This window comes from Procambarus clarkii, chromosome 31 (assembly GCF_040958095.1).
Source record: "Procambarus clarkii isolate CNS0578487 chromosome 31, FALCON_Pclarkii_2.0, whole genome shotgun sequence".
In the NCBI taxonomy this organism is placed as follows: domain Eukaryota; kingdom Metazoa; phylum Arthropoda; class Malacostraca; order Decapoda; family Cambaridae; genus Procambarus; species Procambarus clarkii.
Window position 1 is genome coordinate 16,058,965 of NC_091180.1, and position 19,755 is coordinate 16,078,719.

General features: G+C 50.6%; 1 protein-coding gene across 16 annotated transcripts in view; it reads right to left on the reverse strand.

The window, feature by feature from the left end:
- The window catches only part of LOC123758638 (uncharacterized), a 179,476-nt gene that overhangs the window by 96,903 nt on the left and 62,818 nt on the right, over nucleotides 1-19,755 (reverse strand). For 3 of the 16 annotated variants that reach the window (XM_045743155.2, XM_045743146.2, XM_045743154.2), the window contains exons 1-2: nucleotides 12,817-13,042; nucleotides 6,208-6,569 (exon numbers count right to left, since the gene is read on the reverse strand). The exons of 7 other annotated variants lie outside the window; for them this stretch is intronic. The gene's annotated coding sequence lies outside the window, so the exon portion shown is untranslated. Of the gene's footprint in view, nucleotides 1-6,207; nucleotides 6,570-12,816; nucleotides 13,056-19,755 lie in introns of those variants that run through there. 6 more of the 16 variants (XM_045743150.2, XM_045743156.2, XM_045743147.2 and 3 more) reach the window with 5 other exon arrangements.

Sequence of the window (19,755 nt, forward strand, 5' to 3'; positions counted from 1 at the left end):
ACCACCACCAACTGTGAATGGTGACGTCATCGGCAGCCATATTTGTTTACGCTCTCCCCCCCCCCGTCCTCCCTCCCCCCTCCCACCCCTCCCCCAGTGAGAAATTTGACTAGCAAGATCTTCTGTGATCATCTACGCCGCTGACAGTCATTGACAGGTGTTTGACTACTGACTACTATACGGCCAGGGAATTGATACGTGTTGGATACTACTAGTTGGTGGACTAACAGGTGTTGGATACTACTAGTTGGTGGACTAACAGGTGTTGGATACTACTAGTTGGTGGACTAACAGGTGTTGGATACCACTATGAGCAGGACTCTGAGCCACAATACTGCCATCACCAGACACAACTATTACCGCCTGGAATACGCTCTTGGGGTAGTCAAATGTCCACAACTCTTACACTTGAATTCCACAAGTAAAATGCACACGCATTAGGAGATATTATGTTCATACAAGCACACACGCACGCACGCACACACACACACACACACACACACACACACACACACACACACACACACACACACACACACACACACACACACGTGTGTGCAACAACATTAGAGACAAAACAAGACAAACAAGACACAAGAGATAACGCGAGACAGGACCCACACAAGTTCCACTTGTAGACAATATATATGTAACTGTACATACATACATACATACATACATACATACATACATACATACATACATACATACTCTTTAAACGTACAGAGTAAACACTCCCTTGAGAGCACACATGATGAACAGTACCTCTTGAGAGAACAAACAGAACAAGTGAACACATTTTCTAGGTATAAACGCCTCCAGTACCAAACCACCGCGGACAAGCGAGCTGTGATGACCCCTACAAGCATGATTTTTGTATATTTTTATAGCAAGACATTTATATAGACATGCAAGTGTATAACTGGCCTATACTGTGTGAAGGGGAAGACGGAGTATGTCAAGAACAAGCCCCCGTCATGCTAAACCTCTCCACCACACCTTAGGTATCAGTAGTCGTCACTGACAACATGTGGAAGCATATTATTATTATTACTATCCCCTCTACTACACCTTACTTTCCTCCTCACCTCTCTCTTGCCTATTTATTGCCTGTCTCTACTTTCTCATCACTTTTACGGGCTATTCATGCCCGTGCCACCTCTTGGGTGGCTTAACCTTTATCAATCAATCAATCTTCCTCATCACAATCGACTTGAGAATGATCCAGGACGGACCGAAACGTCGTCGTCCCTTCACCTTCTAGTGTGTGGTCTGGTCAACAGCATTATGAGGATATCATGAAGAACACACGAGTCAATGAGGTTGGAAATGATGGTAAAGAAGTCGGTATCATTGTAGGAGGGTTAGTCATCCAGGGTGGTGTGAGCAGCAGCAGTAGTCTACACTGGCAAGTTTTAGGGGCATTACCACGATATCCTCAAGAACACCAGAGTTAATAAAGTCCTTGCAAAGCTGCAGTCATGTTATGCCGGCTGGTGTGTGAAGGGTTTAATACCAGAGTTGTTCACTACTGTAGTGTGTATGTGTGTACTAACCTATTTGTGCTTGCGGGGGTTGAGCTTTGGCTCTTTAGTCCCGCCTCTCAACCGTCAATCAACTGGTGTACAGGTTCCTGAGCCTACTGGGCTCTATCATATCTACATTTGAAACTGTGTATGGAGTCAGCCTCCACCACATCACTGCCTAATGCATTCCATCTGTTAACTACTCTGACACTGAAAGACAGTGTGTGTGTGTGTGTGTGTGTGTGTGTGGTGATGGAACAGTCACAGGGAGGGAGGGGGGGAGGGGAGGGGGGAGCAACACAGCATGAGGACGGGTGGCAACAATCGCAGCTGCTTTGATGTGATTACCACGATAACAAAAGTGTGATAGCAGCGAGGCTAGTTTGGCGCTACCGTCATCCTGCAGTGTGCGGCATGGCGCCGGCTCTTATCTCCCTCACTTTAGTCTCCCCTACACCAACATATACCAGGTTTTCTGTGATTCAACATCACCATTTTCTATGACATGTCGTTTTCTGTAAATCAGCGTTACTATTCTCTTGAACACGCCTCAACTGGAACCCGTCTTAACTCATCATCACCTTCACTACTCCTAGTGACATCTCAGCTACACATTATTTCCTACACTCAAGTTATCGCCATAGCAGTTTCTATTAATAAAATATGCCGTTTTCTGTGACGAGGCTGGTCCATATCTAATTTTCTGCGCTCTACGTTTTCTATAAGAAGGTATGGCCGGGGATTTACCATTTACTGTGTGAAAATGATGAAAAATTACATCATTTTGTAAAAAATAATGTAAAAATGGAAAATGGAATTTACTATACAGCTTGGGACATGTTTTTTCACCCATAGGGTGAAAAAACATCTCATGGATGCTTTTTGGCCCAAAAGCCCATGGAACCGCCTACCCGCCGAAGCCGTAAATGCCAAAAAACTGTTAACTTTTAAAACTACAAGTGGAGGGGACCTTCGTCAAGCCGCCGGCTTCCTGTCCTCGTCAAGACCGCCCGTGCTAGAGGCTCTGAGGTAAACCTGTCAACAATGATGGCAGCATTGTTAACGTTAAACAGTCCAACGAGCCCACAAGCACTACCAGGACTGTTTGGTCACAACACTAACCTTACACTCCCAACTTTCCTTCCTTACATACTCTTTACTAAATGTAAATAATTCCGCCATTTATTTGTAGAAAGATGCACAGGTTTCGTAAGAGGCTTGGTGACTGGTGGCGTCAGTGTGGTGGTGTTGGTGGGAGCGTCCACCACATTACACTGTACCACAGGTCACCACACACTCCATACTTCTACACTGTTATGTTCACTCAGTAGTCACAGACGGGTCTCCCTCACACCCCGTTTTCTGTGGCCAGTCTTTGCTCACATTCCATGTTCACTTCATGATACACCTAAGGCCTAGGGGCCTAAGGCAAATTAGGCCTAATCATAAAACTACTCTTTAGGCTGATATAACAATTTTAGTGAGTAACACCAAACTATTGTCACTATACTGGTAATTGTCAATAATATTGTTATAACATTTCAACTCACTGAAACATGAAGAACATAAGAATGATGGACAGTGCAGTTCTATTGGTTCATACGAGGCAGCTCGTATTGGTCCATACGAGGCAGCTCCTAGTGGTCCATACGAGGCAGCTTCTATTGGTCCATACGAGGCAGCTCCTATTGGTCCATACGAGGCAGCTCCTATTGGTCCATACGAGGCAGCTCCTATTGGTCCATACGAGGCAGCTCCTATTGGCCCATACGAGGCAGCTCCTATTGGTCCATACGAGGCAGCTCCTATTGGTCCATACGAGGCAGCTCCTATTGGTCCATACGAGGCAGCTCCTATTGGTCCATACGAGGCAGCTCCTATTGGTCCATACGAGGCAGCTCCTATTGGCCCATACGAAGCAGCTCCTATTGGTCCATACGAGGCAGCTCCTATTGGTCCATACGAGGCAGCTCCTATTGGTCCATACGAGGCAGCTCATATTCCTATTTATATCCACTTATTGGATAATTTTTACAATTTGTTTAACAATGTCTTGTGTGGTAATCATTAGGAGTGAGTTGGTGCCGGCCGCCGCCCACATGGGTGGGTTGAGCGCCATCAAGTCCTCCACTATTAAGTATAGAGACAAGGGGACGTATTTAAAATACTTCTAATGTCTTTGTCATTACCACTTACGTGGCCTGTCTCAGGTTATGACCGCTTCCTTATCTTTGTTGCAAACATCTCCTTAATTCTTATGTATAGAATTAAGAATCGACTTGAGAATAGTCCAGGACGGACCGAAACGTCGTCGTCCCTTCACTTCCTAGTGTGTGGTCTGGTCAACTTATGTATAGACCTTTTTTTGCAATAGGTTCAGTTAGTGCCATGGTTATCCGTTCTGGATCACTGTTATTAGACCATATTTATTGGTATACTACCTTCCTGCTTGCTGGATACTTGCTGGGGTTCGAGTAAGAATGTTTTGAAAAGTTATGTGATGTATATGGTGATCCAGTGTCATGTGAACCTCAGCCAGGCTCGCCTCCATCAGTGGTGTGTGTAGGTGTAAGTGTACTCCATCAGTGGTGTGTGTAGGTGTAAGTGTACTCCATCAGTGGTGTGTGTAGGTGTAAGTGTACTCCATCAGTGGTGTGTGTAGGTGTAAGTGTACTCCATCAGTGGTGTGTGGGTGTAAGAGTACTCCATCAGTGGTGTGTGTAGGTGTAAGTGTACTCCATCAGTGGTGTGTGGGTGTAAGAGTACTCCATCAGTGGTGTGTGTAGGTGTAAGTGTACTCCATCAGTGGTGTGTGGGTGTAAGTGTACTCCATCAGTGGTGTGTGTAGGTGTAAGAGTACTCCATCAGTGGTGTGTGTGTAGGTGTAAGTGTACTCCATCAGTGGTGTGTGGGTGTAAGAGTACTCCATCAGTGGTGTGTGTAGGTGTAAGTGTACTCCATCAGTGGTGTGTGTAGGTGTAAGTGTACTCCATCAGTGGTGTGTGGGTGTAAGAGTACTCCATCAGTGGTGTGTGTAGGTGTAAGTGTACTCCATCAGTGGTGTGTGGGTGTAAGAGTACTCCATCAGTGGTGTGTGTAGGTGTAAGAGTACTCCATCAGTGGTGTGTGGGTGTAAGAGTACTCCATCAGTGGTGTGTGTAGGTGTAAGTGTACTCCATCAGTGGTGTGTGTAGGTGTAAGTGTACTCCATCAGTGGTGTGTGGGTGTAAGTGTACTCCATCAGTGGTGTGTGTAGGTGTAAGTGTACTCCATCAGTGGTGTGTGGGTGTAAGTGTACTCCATCAGTGGTGTGTGTAGGTGTAAGTGTACTCCATCAGTGGTGTGTGGGTGTAAGAGTACTCCATCAGTGGTGTGTGTAGGTGTAAGTGTACTCCATCAGTGGTGTGTGTGGGTGTAAGTGTACTCCATCAGTGGTGTGTGTAGGTGTAAGTGTACTCCATCAGTGGTGTGTGTGGGTGTAAGAGTACTCCATCAGTGGTGTGTGTAGGTGTAAGTGTACTCCATCAGTGGTGTGTGTAGGTGTAAGTGTACTCCATCAGTGGTGTGTGTGGGTGTAAGTGTACTCCATCAGTGGTGTGTGTAGGTGTAAGTGTACTCCATCAGTGGTGTGTGGGTGTAAGAGTACTCCATCAGTGGTGTGTGTAGGTGTAAGTGTACTCCATCAGTGGTGTGTGTAGGTGTAAGTGTACTCCATCAGTGGTGTGTGTAGGTGTAAGTGTACTCCATCAGTGGTGTGTGTAGGTGTAAGTGTACTCCATCAGTGGTGTGTGTAGGTGTAAGTGTACTCCATCAGTGGTGTGTGGGTGTAAGAGTACTCCATCAGTGGTGTGTGTGGGTGTAAGTGTACTCCATCAGTGGTGTGTGTAGGTGTAAGTGTACTCCATCAGTGGTGTGTGTAGGTGTAAGTGTACTCCATCAGTGGTGTGTGGGTGTAAGAGTACTCCATCACCCGCCTGACAACACTGTACTCTGCGGCCAGAGGTCTAGTACTCTCCCCTGGCGTGGTGGTAGCGACTAGTGGGACCACTGGGCCACGATTCGAATCTCACATCGCTAAGTGTGACTAAAATCAAATCCCACAAACCTTTAGGGTCGCATCGGACACCTGTTTTGTGCCCAATCACCACCACACAGCACCACGTGGCGGAGGTGGTTAGGGAAGGTTTCTTAGTCTGATATTAATAGGTCAATCCGTCGACCTTGTAGGATGCTGCATCTTTTGAAATGATGCTAAACCAGAAACGTCATTATTCCCAGGCCTAGTATAGTACACATATGTGCTATGTTAGGCCTCATATATGGTGTACTAGGCCCTAAGGAGGTTAAGTTAGGTTAGTTTGTCAAAGCAACGTAAGTACAAAATTGTTTTCCGGTTTGTCCAACTCAATAGTTGAGATTTCTACTTTCTAATTTGATTGTAGGTGTTATCGTTGGTGTCAGCACTACCACAACAGGCGGATGGGTCAGATACGAGGACAGGAGTTAACCCACAACATTTACACTGAGGTTACTGGCCAAGACCCAAGTGAAGGGTTGTTACAGGAGCGAGAACTGGTGCCCAGCACCCCGAGGAGCACAGTACACAGGAGAGGTCGCAGGTCTTGTGTACTGTGTACTGTGCAGCCCGGGGTGGTGGTGGGACAAGAGATAGTGTACTCACCGTAACAGTGTAGCCTCCATCATGTTGTCATGGCCGGTAGGAGGAGGAGGAGGATGTCTCACTGCTCGGTCCCCTCTACACGGGAGGTGCTGATATGGGGGGGCGGGGAGGGGGGTTGAGAGTCGTAGGCTTATCAAGTCACCTCCTCCTTCCACTCCTCCTCCTCCTCCTCCTCCTCTCCTGTAGGGCTGATCACCCCCTTATCTCCATGCTTGTCTGCTCACCAAACTCTGCTGCTCAAGTCTGCACCTTCACTACCACCAAGGACCAGCCTCTCCCACCCTGGCTCTCTAAGATTCTATGCTTACTTCACTATAGGCATGAACTAGATGTCTAGCACAAGCGGCTCTACAAGCTGGAAACTAAGAGAGAGGTATTAGAGCCTTGCGGTACTCCGGCCACCACCAGGCCACACTTGCAACCTTCAACACATACCACGGCGATGTCACTTAAGGTAACGTTTGCAACCATGTCACTTGACGGAACGTTTGCAACAGTTAGCGTGGGTCTTCTTGAGCAGTGTGAGCGACAGTTACCGTATGAGTGAGGTTGTGTTAAGACCGTTGGAACCTCACACCCGTCACTCATGGAGACAGTTCCTCACAGTGAGGTTTTTCCCGCTCAACAGGACACATTCTGGAACTTCACCTCATAATTACGCCCCTTTTCATGTGCCCCAACACACACGCGTACACACGCACTCACGCACACAATACATCACACACGCACAGTACTCCACACACGCGGGGGTGGAGGCTACGGACACCTTAAAGGAAAATCTTACTTGACAAACTTGCTGGAGTTCTACAAGATAACAGAAATCAAGCAAGAGAGAGAGAGAGTGATAGGCTGACTGTATACTTCTTAACTTTCAGAAGGCATTTGATACGGTCTCCCATGAAAGATTCCTACTCAAACTAGGAAAGCAGGCTGGCGTATCTGGAAGAATCCCAAGGTGGGTGAGAGAGTATCTCTCAGGAAGGAAACAGAGGGTTACAGTGAGAGCAGAGACATCAGAGAGGAGAGAGAGGTTATGAGTGGAGTACCACTAGACTTGGTTCCAAGGGCCCACCCTCTTTCTAATATATGTCAATGACCTAACATAGGAATTTGGCTCCTTCATATCAATGTTTGCAGATGATACGAACCCAATGATCATGGATAGATTGTGACGGATTGCAAGCGGATTTAGATACACTTCAGAAGTAGTCTGAAAAATGGCTGCTAGAATTTAACACAGTCATATGCAAAATTACCACGAAATTGGATAAGTTTAGATTTAGATTTAGGAAAGACTTGGGTAAATACTGGTTAGGTAAAAGGGTTGTTGATTTGTGGAACCAATTACCGCGAAACGTGGTGAAGGTGGGGTCCCTCGATTGTTTCAAGCGCGGGTTGGACATATATATGAGTGGGATTGGGTGGTTATAAATGGGAGCTGCCTCGTATGGGCCAAGAGACCTTCTGCAGTTACCTTTGTTCTTATGTTCTTATTATGAGGATTGGTATAGAAGTGCAAAGAGTAGAACAGCAAGCAGTATAGGGTGAAGGGAAGACAGATTTCTTCAATCGGAAAAGGATAAAGACCTTTGGATGGACATAACCAAGAAACTAGAAAAGGTCCAAAGATATGCAAGGAGACCCGTTCCAGAGGTGAGGGGACTGAGCTACGAGGAAAGACACAACGCTGGACCTTACCACACTGAAGGAAAAGAGAGATGGGGGGGGGGGCAGGATGACAACATATAACATTTTAAGGGAAAATGACACAGAAGACAAAGCAGCGTTGTTCAAAGCTAAGGAACAGCAGAACGAGGGTCACAGATGGAAGCTGGAGACACAAATGAGTCGCAGAGGCATCAGGAACAACTTTTTTTTTCTGAGATATATACAAGAGTTGTTACATTCTTGTACAGCCACTAGTACGCGTAGCGTTTCGGGCAGGTCCCTGGAATACGATCCCCGCCGCGAAGAATCCTTGTTACAACCAAGTACACATTTTACTGTTGCGTTAAACAGAGGCTACAGTTAAGGATTTGCGCCCGGTCAATCCTCCCCGGCCAGGATACGAACCCATGACAAAGCGCTCGCGGAACGCCAGGCGAGTGTCTTACCACTACACCACAGAGACTGGTAAAGTCTTGTTAAGTTTTAGAGCTGTCGGTAAGTGGAATAGCTTAGATACATGAAGAAGTCCTGGAAGTAATTTCCAGAAAATAAATTGTTTTGATAAAAGCATGAGAAATAGGTCATTGCATTGATCTAAGAACGTTCTGCAAGCCTCTCTAGGTGAGTACACGCACGAGGACCACACACACACGAACGCCGATCCCACACACGCACGCACGCACACACGCACAGCCTTCATTGCGTTGACCTCAAAAATCCAGTTTAGGCCATATATATACACCTGCCTGTCCCCCACAGTCCTGACGCGCTGACTCACACACCAGTCACACGTGTCACTGCTACACCTGTCACTCATGTTCCTGGTCACTGTCACTCATGTTCCTGATCACTGTCACTCATGTTCCTGGTCACTGTCACTCATGTTCCTGGTCACTGTCACTCATGTTCCTGATCACTGTCACTCATGTTCCTGGTCACTGTCACTCATGTTCCTGGTCACTGTCACTCATGTTCCTGGTCACTGTCACTCATGTTCACAGTCAAATACTCTCACTTTCATATATATATATATATATATATATATATATATATATATATATATATATATATATATATATATATATATATATATATATATATATATATATATATATATATATATATAGTCATAATTACGCTCATTATTCGGGAACTGGTCAAAGCAGTCAGTGATAACTGTTAATTAAGTCCATACACGAATTTATGTAAATATTTTTGTGTACATTGTCAAAAGAATAAAAAAATGGCCCAATATATCAGACGACACTGTACGTTGGTGGGTTGTGGTGTATGGTGCACGATACGGTGACACAGTGGTTAACACCCTGGCACAGTAGTTGACCCATTACGCCACCACCCCTCCTGGTACGGGTGGCGTAACTACTGTGCTACTATAGAGGTACCTCTACAGGTACTGTAGAGTACCTCTTCAGTACCTAGTCCATGTCTGGGAGGAGCCAGTTGGTTGTTTGAGGGCTGAGGCGGTGTGCTGGGGTCTGTAGTTCTTGGTGAATTGCCATGGTAGCTTGTTAAGAGAAGGGGTGGGGGGGAGATGAGGAAGGAGGGATAGAGGGGGGGGAGGGGGAGTGAGACAGACAAACAGGGGCATCAGGGTGAAAGAAACTCTACCCATTTGTTTCTGCCATCACCGGGGATAGAACCCGGGTCACAGGATCACGTGTGCAGCGTGCTATCCACTCAGCCACCGGCGCCCTATGTGTGTGTGTGTGTGTGTGTGTGTGTGTGTGTGTGTGTGTGTGTGTGTGTGTGTGTGTGTGTGTGTGTGTGTGTGTGTGTGTGTGTGTGTGAGTGTGGCAGTGCCCCGGGAGGGCCCAAGGTGAAGCAGCATTAGCCAGGGTGAGGCGCACTCTGGTTGGCACCTGAGGCACTTGGCCACCATCACGGCCACACCACTAGGCACCTCCACCACCTACACCCTCTACACCTGCACCTCTTACCCCCTTTACACCACCTACACCTGCACCACCTACCCCCCTCTATACCTGCACCTCCTACACCCTCTACACCACCTGCACCTCCACCACCTACCCCCTCTACACCTGCACCTCTTACCCCCTTTACACCACCTACACCTGCACCACCTACCCCCCTCTATACCTGCACCTCCTACACCCTCTACACCGCCTACACCTGCACCTCCTACACCGTCTACACCGCCTACACCTGCACCTCTTACCCCCTTTACACCACCTACACCTGCACCACCTACCCCCCTCTATACCTGCACCTCCTACACCCTCTACACCGCCTACACCTGCACCTCCTACACCCTCTACACCGCCTACACCTGCACCTCTTACCCCCTTTACACCACCTACACCTGCACCACCTACCCCCCTCTATACCTGCACCTCCTACACCCTCTACACCACCTACACCTGCACCACCTACACCACCTACACCTGCACCACCTACACCCTCTACACCCTCTACACCGGCACCTCCTACCCCCTCTACACCACCTACACCTGCACCTGAAGATTGGTCTCATCCCCCCCCCAAAGAGACCCGCGGGGTGTTTCCCTATAGGGGTGAACACCTTTAGTCTATCAGGTATCCCTTGATCAGACTGGAACTATACAGCCTGTCTACACCTGCCCTCAGGACCACGTAGTCCCCCAATCACAGTAACAAGCTATCAGTAACAAGTAACAGTCACTGTACTAGTATATCAACAGTGTTACACCTGACTACGGTGTCACGGTCCGCGCCAGAACAGTTAGTGGTCCCACTAGCGGAGTCCCCATACAGTTATGGGTCCCATCACAGTCAACAGTCACACCGTTTCACACTGTAAGTGGTCCAGCACCACCGTCAGTGGTCCAGCACCACCGTCAGTGGTCCACCACCACCGTCAGTGGTCCACCACCACCGTCAGTGGTCCAGCACCACCGTCAGTGGTCCACCACCACCGTCAGTGGTCCACCACCACCGTCAGTGGTCCAGCACCACCGTCAGTGGTCCAGCACCACCGTCAGTGGTCCACCACCACCGTCAGTGGTCCAGCACCACCGTCAGTGGTCCAGCACCACCGTCAGTGGTCCAGCACCACCGTCAGTGGTCCACCACCACCGTCAGTGGTCCACCACCACCGTCAGTGGTCCACCACCACCGTCAGTGGTCCACCACCACCGCCAGTGGTCCACCACCACCGTCAGTGGTCCAGCACCACCGTCAGTGGTCCACCACCACCGTCAGTGGTCCACCACCACCGTCAGTGGTCCACCACCACCGCCAGTGGTCCACCACCACCGTCAGTGGTCCAGCACCACCGTCAGTGGTCCACCACCACCGTCAGTGGTCCAGCACCACCGTCAGTGGTCCAGCACCACCGTCAGTGGTCCAGCACCACCGTCAGTGGTCCAGCACCACCGTCAGTGGTCCAGCACCACCGTCAGTGGTCCAGCACCACCGTCAGTGGTCCAGCACCACCGTCAGTGGTCCACCACCACCGTCAGTGGTCCACCACCACCGTCAGTGGTCCACCACCACCGTCTGTGGTCCACCACCACCGTCAGTGGTCCACCACCACCGTCAGTGGTCCACCACCACCGTCAGTGGTCCACCACCACCGTCAGTGGTCCCCACCACCGTCAGTGGTCCACCACCACCGTCAGTGGTCCAGCACCACCGTCAGTGGTCCAGCACCACCGTCAGTGGTCCAGCACCACCGTCAGTGGTCCAGCACCACCGTCAGTGGTCCAGCACCACCGTCAGTGGTCCAGCACCACCGTCAGTGGTCCACCACCACCGTCAGTGGTCCACCACCACCGTCAGTGGTCCAGCACCACCGTCAGTGGTCCACCACCACCGTCAGTGGTCCACCACCACCGTCAGTGGTCCAGCACCACCGTCAGTGGTCCACCACCACCGTCAGTGGTCCACCACCACCGTCAGTGGTCCACCACCACCGTCAGTGGTCCACCACCACCGTCAGTGGTCCAGCACCACCGTCAGTGGTCCACCACCACCGTCAGTGGTCCACCACCACCGTCAGTGGTCCACCACCACCGTAAAGTGACAGTGGATGTAACACGGTAAGGGGTCCCACCACTTGTAAAGATCCCACCAACATCGTAAGGGGTTGATGGACCCACGTAAGGGGTTGATGGACCCACGTAAGGGGTTGATGGACCCACGTAAGGGGCTGATGGACCCACGTAAGGGGCTGATGGACCCACGTAAGGGGTCCCATCAACATTTAAAGTGTCCCATCAGCATCGAAAGAGGTCTTACCAACATTGTATAAGAAGTCCCATCAATATCGTAAGAAGTCCCATCAACAAAGTAAGAGGTCCACCAACATCGTATGGGGTCCCACCAATATTGTACGAGATCCCACCAACACCGTAAGAGGTCCACCAGCACCGTAAGAGGTCCACCAGCACCGTAAGAGGTCCACCAACATCGTAAGAGGTTCACCAATATCGTAAGTGGTCCCGCCAACATCGTAAGGTGTACCACCAACATCGTACGAGGTCCTACCAACATCGTAAGAGGTCCACCAGCATCGTAAGAGGTTCACCAACACCGTAAGAGGTCCACCAGCACCGTAAGAGGTCCACCAATATCGTAAGTGGTCCCACCAACATCGTAAGGTGTACCATCAACATCGTACGAGGTCCTACCAACATCGTAAGAGGTCCACCAGCATCGTAAGAGGTTCACCAACACCGTAAGAGGTCCACCAGCACCGTAAGAGGTCCACCAATATCGTAAGTGGTCCCACCAACATCGTAAGGTGTACCATCAACATCGTACGAGGTCCTACCAACATCGTAAGAGGTCCACCAGCACCGTAAGAGGTTCACCAATATCGTAAGTGGTCCAATCGACATCGTAAGAGATGAAAGTAGAGGACCTCAGCAACACTTAAGACCTCACACTCGCCCCAACGACATCACTTTTAAAAACACTTACCACACGATATATACAAAAAATATATATATTTTCACTATATATATCTCACAAAAACACCGTTTTATATGCACTCTCATTAAAGCAACACTCGGGAGCAGCGGACGTAGACATTCTGGCGAGCGAATCCGGTTAATCCGTACAGAATTAGCACTAGCTTACACTTAAAACTTGGGAGCGAGAGCGAACGTCCGCCCCCACCAGCTGCTTGGCCCACACTGGCTCTGGTGGCCCGGCCCGGGCTCTTACTCAGGTCTACAGCCGTCCACAGGTGAGACACCTCCCCCCTCCCCCCTCTCTCTCTCTCTCTCTCTCTCTCTCTCTCTCTCTCTCTCTCTCTCTCTCTCTCTCTCTCTCTCTCTCTCTCTCGCCTAGTAATGCCATAACTGTTGTTTCCTAGCCTAGTAATGCTAGAACTGTTGTTTCCTAGCCTAGTAATGCTAGAACTGTTGTTTCCTAGCCTAGTAATGCCAGAACTGTTGTTTCCTAGCCTAGTAATGCCAGAACTGTTGTTTCCTAGCCTAGTAATGCCAGAACTGTTGTTTCCTAGCCTAGTAATGCTAGAACTGTTGTTTCCTAGCCTAGTAATGCCAGAACTGTTGTTTCCTAGCCTAGTAATGCCAGAACTGTTGTTTCCTAGCCAAGTAATGCCAGAACTGTTGTTTCCTAGCCAAGTAATGCCAGAACTGTTGTTTCCTAGCCAAGTAATGCCAGAACTGTTGTTTCCTAGCCAAGTAATGCCAGAACTGTTGTTTCCTAGCCTAGTAATGCTAGAACTGTTGTTTCCTGCCTAGTAATGCCAGAACTGTTGTTTCCTAGCCTAGTAATGCCAGAACTGTTGTTTCCTAGCCAAGTAATGCCAGAACTGTTGTTTCCTAGCCAAGTAATGCCAGAACTGTTGTTTCCTAGCCAAGTAATGCCAGAACTGTTGTTTCCTAGCCAAGTAATGCCAGAACTGTTGTTTCCTAGCCTAGTAATGCTAGAACTGTTGTTTCCTGCCTAGTAATGCTAGAACTGTTGTTTCCTAGCCTAGTAATGCCAGAACTGTTGTTTCCTAGCCTAGTAATGCCAGAACTGTTGTTTCCTAGCCTAGTAATGCCAGAACTGTTGTTTCCTAGCCTAGTAATGCCAGAACTGTTGTTTCCTAGCCTAGTAATGCCAGAACTGTTGTTTCCTAGCCTAGTAATGCCAGAACTGTCGTTTCCTAGCCTAGTAATGCCAGAACTGTTGTTTCCTAGCCTAGTAATGCCAGAACTGTTGTTTCCTAGCCTAGTAATGCTAGAACTGTTGTTTCCTAGCCTAGTAATGCCAGAACTGTTGTTTCCTAGCCTAGTAATGCTAGAACTGTTGTTTCCTAGCCTAGTAATGCCAGAACAGTTGTTTCCTAGCCTAGTAATGCCAGAACTGTTGTTTCCTAGCCTAGTAATGCTAGAGTTGTTCTGTTTCCTAGCCTAGTAATGCCAGAACTGTTGTTTCCTAGCCTAGTAATGCCAGAACTGTTGTTTCCTAGCCTAGTAATGCTAGAACTGTTGTTTCCTAGCCTAGTAATGCTAGAACTGTTGTTTCCTAGCCTAGTAATGCTAGAACTGTTGTTTCCTAGCCTAGTAATGCTAGAACTGTTGTTTCCTAACCTAGTAATGCTAGAACTGTTGTTTCATAGCCTAGTAATGCTAGAACTGTTGTTTCCTAACCTAGTAATGCTAGAACTGTTGTTTCCTAGCCTAGTAATGCTAGAGCTGTTCTGTTTCCTAGCCTAGTAATGCTAGAGCTGTTCTGTTTCCTAGCCTAGTAATGCTAGAGCTGTTCTGTTTCCTAGCCTAGTAATGCTAGAACTGTTGTTTCCTAGCCTAGTAATGCTAGAACTGTTGTTTCCTAGCCTAGTAATGCCAGAACTGTTGTTTCCTAGCCTAGTAATGCTAGAACTGTTGTTTCCTAGCCTAGTAATGCTAGAACTGTTGTTTCCTAGCCTAGTAATGCTAGAACTGTTGTTTCCTAACCTAGTAATGCTAGAACTGTTGTTTCCTAGCCTAGTAATGCTAGAGCTGTTCTGTTTTCTAGCCTAGTAATGCTAGAACTGTTGTTTCCTAGCCTAGTAATGCTAGAGCTGTTCTGTTTCCTAGCCTAGTAATGCTAGAACTGTTGTTTCCTAGCCTAGTAATGCTTGAACTGTTGTTTCCTAGCCTAGTAATGCCAGAACTGTTGTTTCCTAGCCTAGTAATGCTAGAACTGTTGTTTCCTAGCCTAGTAATGCTAGAACTGTTGTTTCCTAGCCTAGTAATGCTAGAACTGTTGTTTCCTAACCTAGTAATGCTAGAACTGTTGTTTCCTAGCCTAGTAATGCTAGAGCTGTTCTGTTTCCTAGCCTAGTAATGCTAGAACTGTTGTTTCCTAGCCTAGTAATGCTAGAACTGTTCTGTTTCCTAGCCTAGTAATGCTAGAACTGTTGTTTCCTAGCCTAGTAATGCTAGAACTGTTGTTTCCTAGCCTAGTAATGCCAGAACTGTTGTTTCCTAGCCTAGTAATGCTAGAACTGTTGTTTCCTAGCCTAGTAATGCTAGAACTGTTGTTTCCTAGCCTAGTAATGCTAGAACTGTTGTTTCCTAGCTTAGTAATGCTAGAGCTGTTCTGTTTCCTAGCCTAGTAATGCTAGAACTGTTGTTTCCTAGCCTAGTAATGCTAGAGCTGTTCTGTTTCCTAGCCTAGTAATGCTAGAACTATTGTTTCCTAGCCTAGTAATGCTAGAACTGTTGTTTTCTAGCTAGATGGATGCTAGAATTTAGTTTTCTAGCCTAGTCGACGGTAGCATTGTTTCGTGCTGTTCAGCGATGGTTAACATACTACAATTGAAGAAGTTGCAATTTTTCACTAGTTAGTTTAGTTCATTTATTATGCACCCCATACCCATCCTGTGGGCGGTAGTGTAAAGGGTTACAGAGGCACATAATGGGCTCAGGGACTGAACCCCATAATTCATTTAGCTAAGTCAGTTACAGTCTTGGTGAGCTAGTTACAGGTATATGACCAGGTCCGTTATGACTCTGTGGTTCTTGAACCATCGTTACTACACAGAGTACATATACGTATACTTTAACTACTCTGATATGTAGCCTAAGTACGTTTATTGAGACAATATAATACATTTCTAAGTGACAGAGTAGGCTTAGGGTATTTCTACACCCCCCCCCCCCGCCTGTAGCCTATGGTCAGTATAGCGTGTGATGATGACAAAGGTGTCTGGACTCCCGCTATCTTGTTCATTGTACTATTATTAATTATTATGTTTGGTTATATTATGGGTAGTGGAGCCTCCCTCACTGGTGCCTGGCCAGCCACAGTCATGGTGGAGGGGCTGGCCACTCTCCCACACTGGTGCCTGGCCAGCCACAGTCATGGTGGAGGGGGTGGCCACTCTCCCTCACTGGTGCCTGGCCAGCCACAGTCATGGTGGAGGGGCTGGCCACTCTCCCTCACTGGTGCCTGGCCAGCCACAGTCATGGTGGAGAGGCTGGCCACTCTCCCACACTGGTGCCTGGCCAGCCACAGTCATGGTGGAGAGGCTGGCCACTCTCCCTCACTGGTGCCTGGCCAGCCACAGTCATGGTGGAGGGGCTGGCCACTCTCCCTCACTGGTGCCTGGCCAGCCACAGTCATGGTGGAGGGGCTGGCCACTCTCCCTCACTGGTGCCTGGCCAGCCACAGTCATGGTGGAGAGGCTGGCCACTCTCCCACACTGGTGCCTGGCCAGCCACAGTCATGGTGGAGAGGCTGGCCACTCTCCCTCACTGGTGCCTGGCCAGCCACAGTCATGGTGGACGGGGTGGCCACTCTCCCTCACTGGTGCCTGGCCAGCCACAGTCATGGTGGAGGGGCTGGCCACTCTCCCTCACTGGTGCCTGGCCAGCCACAGTCATGGTGGAGAGGCTGGCCACTCTCCCACACTGGTGCCTGTACAGCCACAGTCATGGTGGAGAGGCTGGCCACTCTCCCTCACTGGTGCCTGGCCAGCCACAGTCATGGTGGAGGGGCTGGCCACTCTCCCTCACTGGTGCCTGGCCAGCCACAGTCATGGTGGAGGGGCTGGCCACTCTCCCACACTGGTGCCTGGCCAGCCACAGTCATGGTGGAGGGGCTGGCCACTCTCCCTCACTGGTGCCTGGCCAGCCACAGTCATGGTGGAGGGGCTGGCCACTCTCCCTCACTGGTGCCTGGCCAGCCACAGTCATGGTGGAGGGGCTGGCCACTCTCCCTCACTGGTGCCTGGCCAGCCACAGTCATGGTGGAGAGGGTGGCCACTCTCCCACACTGGTGCCTGGCCAGCCACAGTCATGGTGGAGAGGCTGGCCACTCTCCCTCACTGGTGCCTGGCCAGCCACAGTCATGGTGGAGAGGGTGGCCACTCTCCTACACTGGTGCCTGGCCAGCCACAGTCATGGTGGAGAGGGTGGCCACTCTCCCTCACTGGTGCCTGGCCAGCCACAGTCATGGTGGAGGGGCTGGCCACTCTCCCTCACTGGTGCCTGGCCAGCCACAGTCATGGTGGAGAGGGTGGCCACTCTCCCACACTGGTGCCTGGCCAGCCACAGTCATGGTGGAGGGGCTGGCCACTCTCCCACACTGGTGCCTGGCCAGCCACAGTCATGGTGGAGGGGCTGGCCACTCTCCCTCACTGGTGCCTGGCCAGCCACAGTCATGGTGGAGAGGGTGGCCACTCTCCCACACTGGTGCCTGGCCAGCCACAGTCATGGTGGAGGGTCTGGCCACTCTCCCACACTGGTGCCTGGCCAGCCACAGTCATGGTGGAGGGGCTGGCCACTCTCCCTCACTGTTGCCTGGCCAGCCACAGTCATGGTGGAGGGGCTGGCCACTCTCCCACACTGGTGCCTGGCCAGCCACAGTCATGGTGGAGGGGGTGGCCACTCTCCCACACTGGTGCCTGGCCAGCCACAGTCATGGTGGAGGGGGTGGCCACTCTCCCTCACTGTTGCCTGGCCAGCCACAGTCATGGTGGAGGGGCTGGCCACTCTCCCTCACTGTTGCCTGGCCAGCCACAGTCATGGTGGAGGGGCTGGCCACTCTCCCACACTGGTGCCTGGCCAGCCACAGTCATGGTGGAGGGGCTGGCCACTCTCCCACAAGACAGACAGTGTTGCTACTTCCCTCACAATGTAAACAATGACCCGGGAGAGACGCGCCCTCTCCAACAACACTTTGTTAGTTGCAGCCTTGAAATATGTGAGATATTTTATTCAGAGTCACTCAATAAGGTGGGTGGGTAGGTGGGTGAGTGGGTAGGTGGGTGGGTGAGTGGGTGGGTGAGTGGGTAGGTGGGTGGGCGAGTGGGTGAGTGGGTGGGTGAGTGGGTAGGTGGGTGGGTGAGTGGGTGGGTACTTGGCATCAGGTGCCAGAGACTGAGCCAAACAACGTACAGAGTGTGGCGTCACCACCTCACCGGCTCACCTAGTGTACCCTCACCTAGTGTACCCTCACCTAGTGTACCCTCACCTGGTGTAGCCTCACCTGGTGTAGCCTCACCTGGTGTACCCTCACCTGGTGTAGCCTCACCTGGTGTACCCTCACCTGGTGTAGCCTCACCTGGTGTAGCCTCACCTGGTGTAGCCTCACCTGGTGTACCCTCACCTGGTGTACCCTCACCTGGTGTACCCCCACCTGGTGTACCCTCACCTGGTGTAGCCTCACCTGGTGTAGCCCCACCTGGTGCACCCCCACCTGGTGTAGCCTCACCTGGTGTACCCTCACCTGGTGTACCCTCACCTGGTGTGCCCTCACCTGGTGTACCCTCACCTGGTGTACCCTCACCTGGTGTAGCCTCACCTGGTGTACCCTCACCTGGTGTAGCCTCACCTGGTGTAGCCTCACCTGGTGTACCCTCACCTGGTGTAGCCTCACCTGGTGTAGCCTCACCTGGTGTACCCTCACCTGGTGTACCCCCCACCTGGTGTACCCCCACCTGGTGTACCCTCACCTGGTGTACCCTCACCTGGTGTACCCTCACCTGGTGTACCCCCACCTGGTGTACCCTCACCTGGTGTACCCTCACCTGGTGTACCCTCACCTGGTGTACCCTCACCTGGTGTACCCTCACCTGGTGTACCCTCACCTGGTGTACCCTCACCTGGTGTACCCCCACCTGGTGTACCCTCACCTGGTGTACCCTCACCTGGTGTACCCTCACCTGGTGTACAGGGAGCCGGTCGGCCGAGCGGACAGCACGCGGGACTTGTGATCCTGTGGTCCTGGGTTCGATCCCAGACGCCGGCGAGAAACAATGGGCAGAGTTTCTATCACCCTATGCCCCTGTTACCTAGCAGTAAAATAGGTACCTGGGTGTTAGTCAGCTGTCACGGGCTGCTTCCTGGGGGTGGAGGCCTGGTCGAGGACCGGGCCGCGGGGACACTAAAAGCCCCGAAATCATCTCAAGATAACCTCAAGATAACCCTCACCTGGTGTACCCCCACCTGGTGTACCCCCACCTGGTGTACCCTCACCTGGTGTACCCTCACCTGGTGTACCCTCACCTGGTGTACCCCCACCTGGTGTACCCTCACCTAGTGTAGCCTCACCTGGTGTACCCTCACCTAGTGTAGCCTCACCTGGTGTAGCCTCACCTGGTGTAGCCTCACCTGGTGTACCCTCACCTGGTGTAGCCTCACCTGGTGTAGCCTCACCTGGTGTACCCTCACCTGGTGTACCCCCACCTGGTGTACCCTCACCTGGTGTACCCTCACCTGGTGTACCCTCACCTGGTGTACCCCCACCTGGTGTACCCCCACCTGGTGTACCCTCACCTAGTGTAGCCTCACCTGGTGTACCCTCACCTAGTGTAGCCTCACCTGGTGTAGCCTCACCTGGTGTAGCCTCACCTGGTGTACCCTCACCTGGTGTAGCCTCACCTGGTGTAGCCTCACCTGGTGTACCCTCACC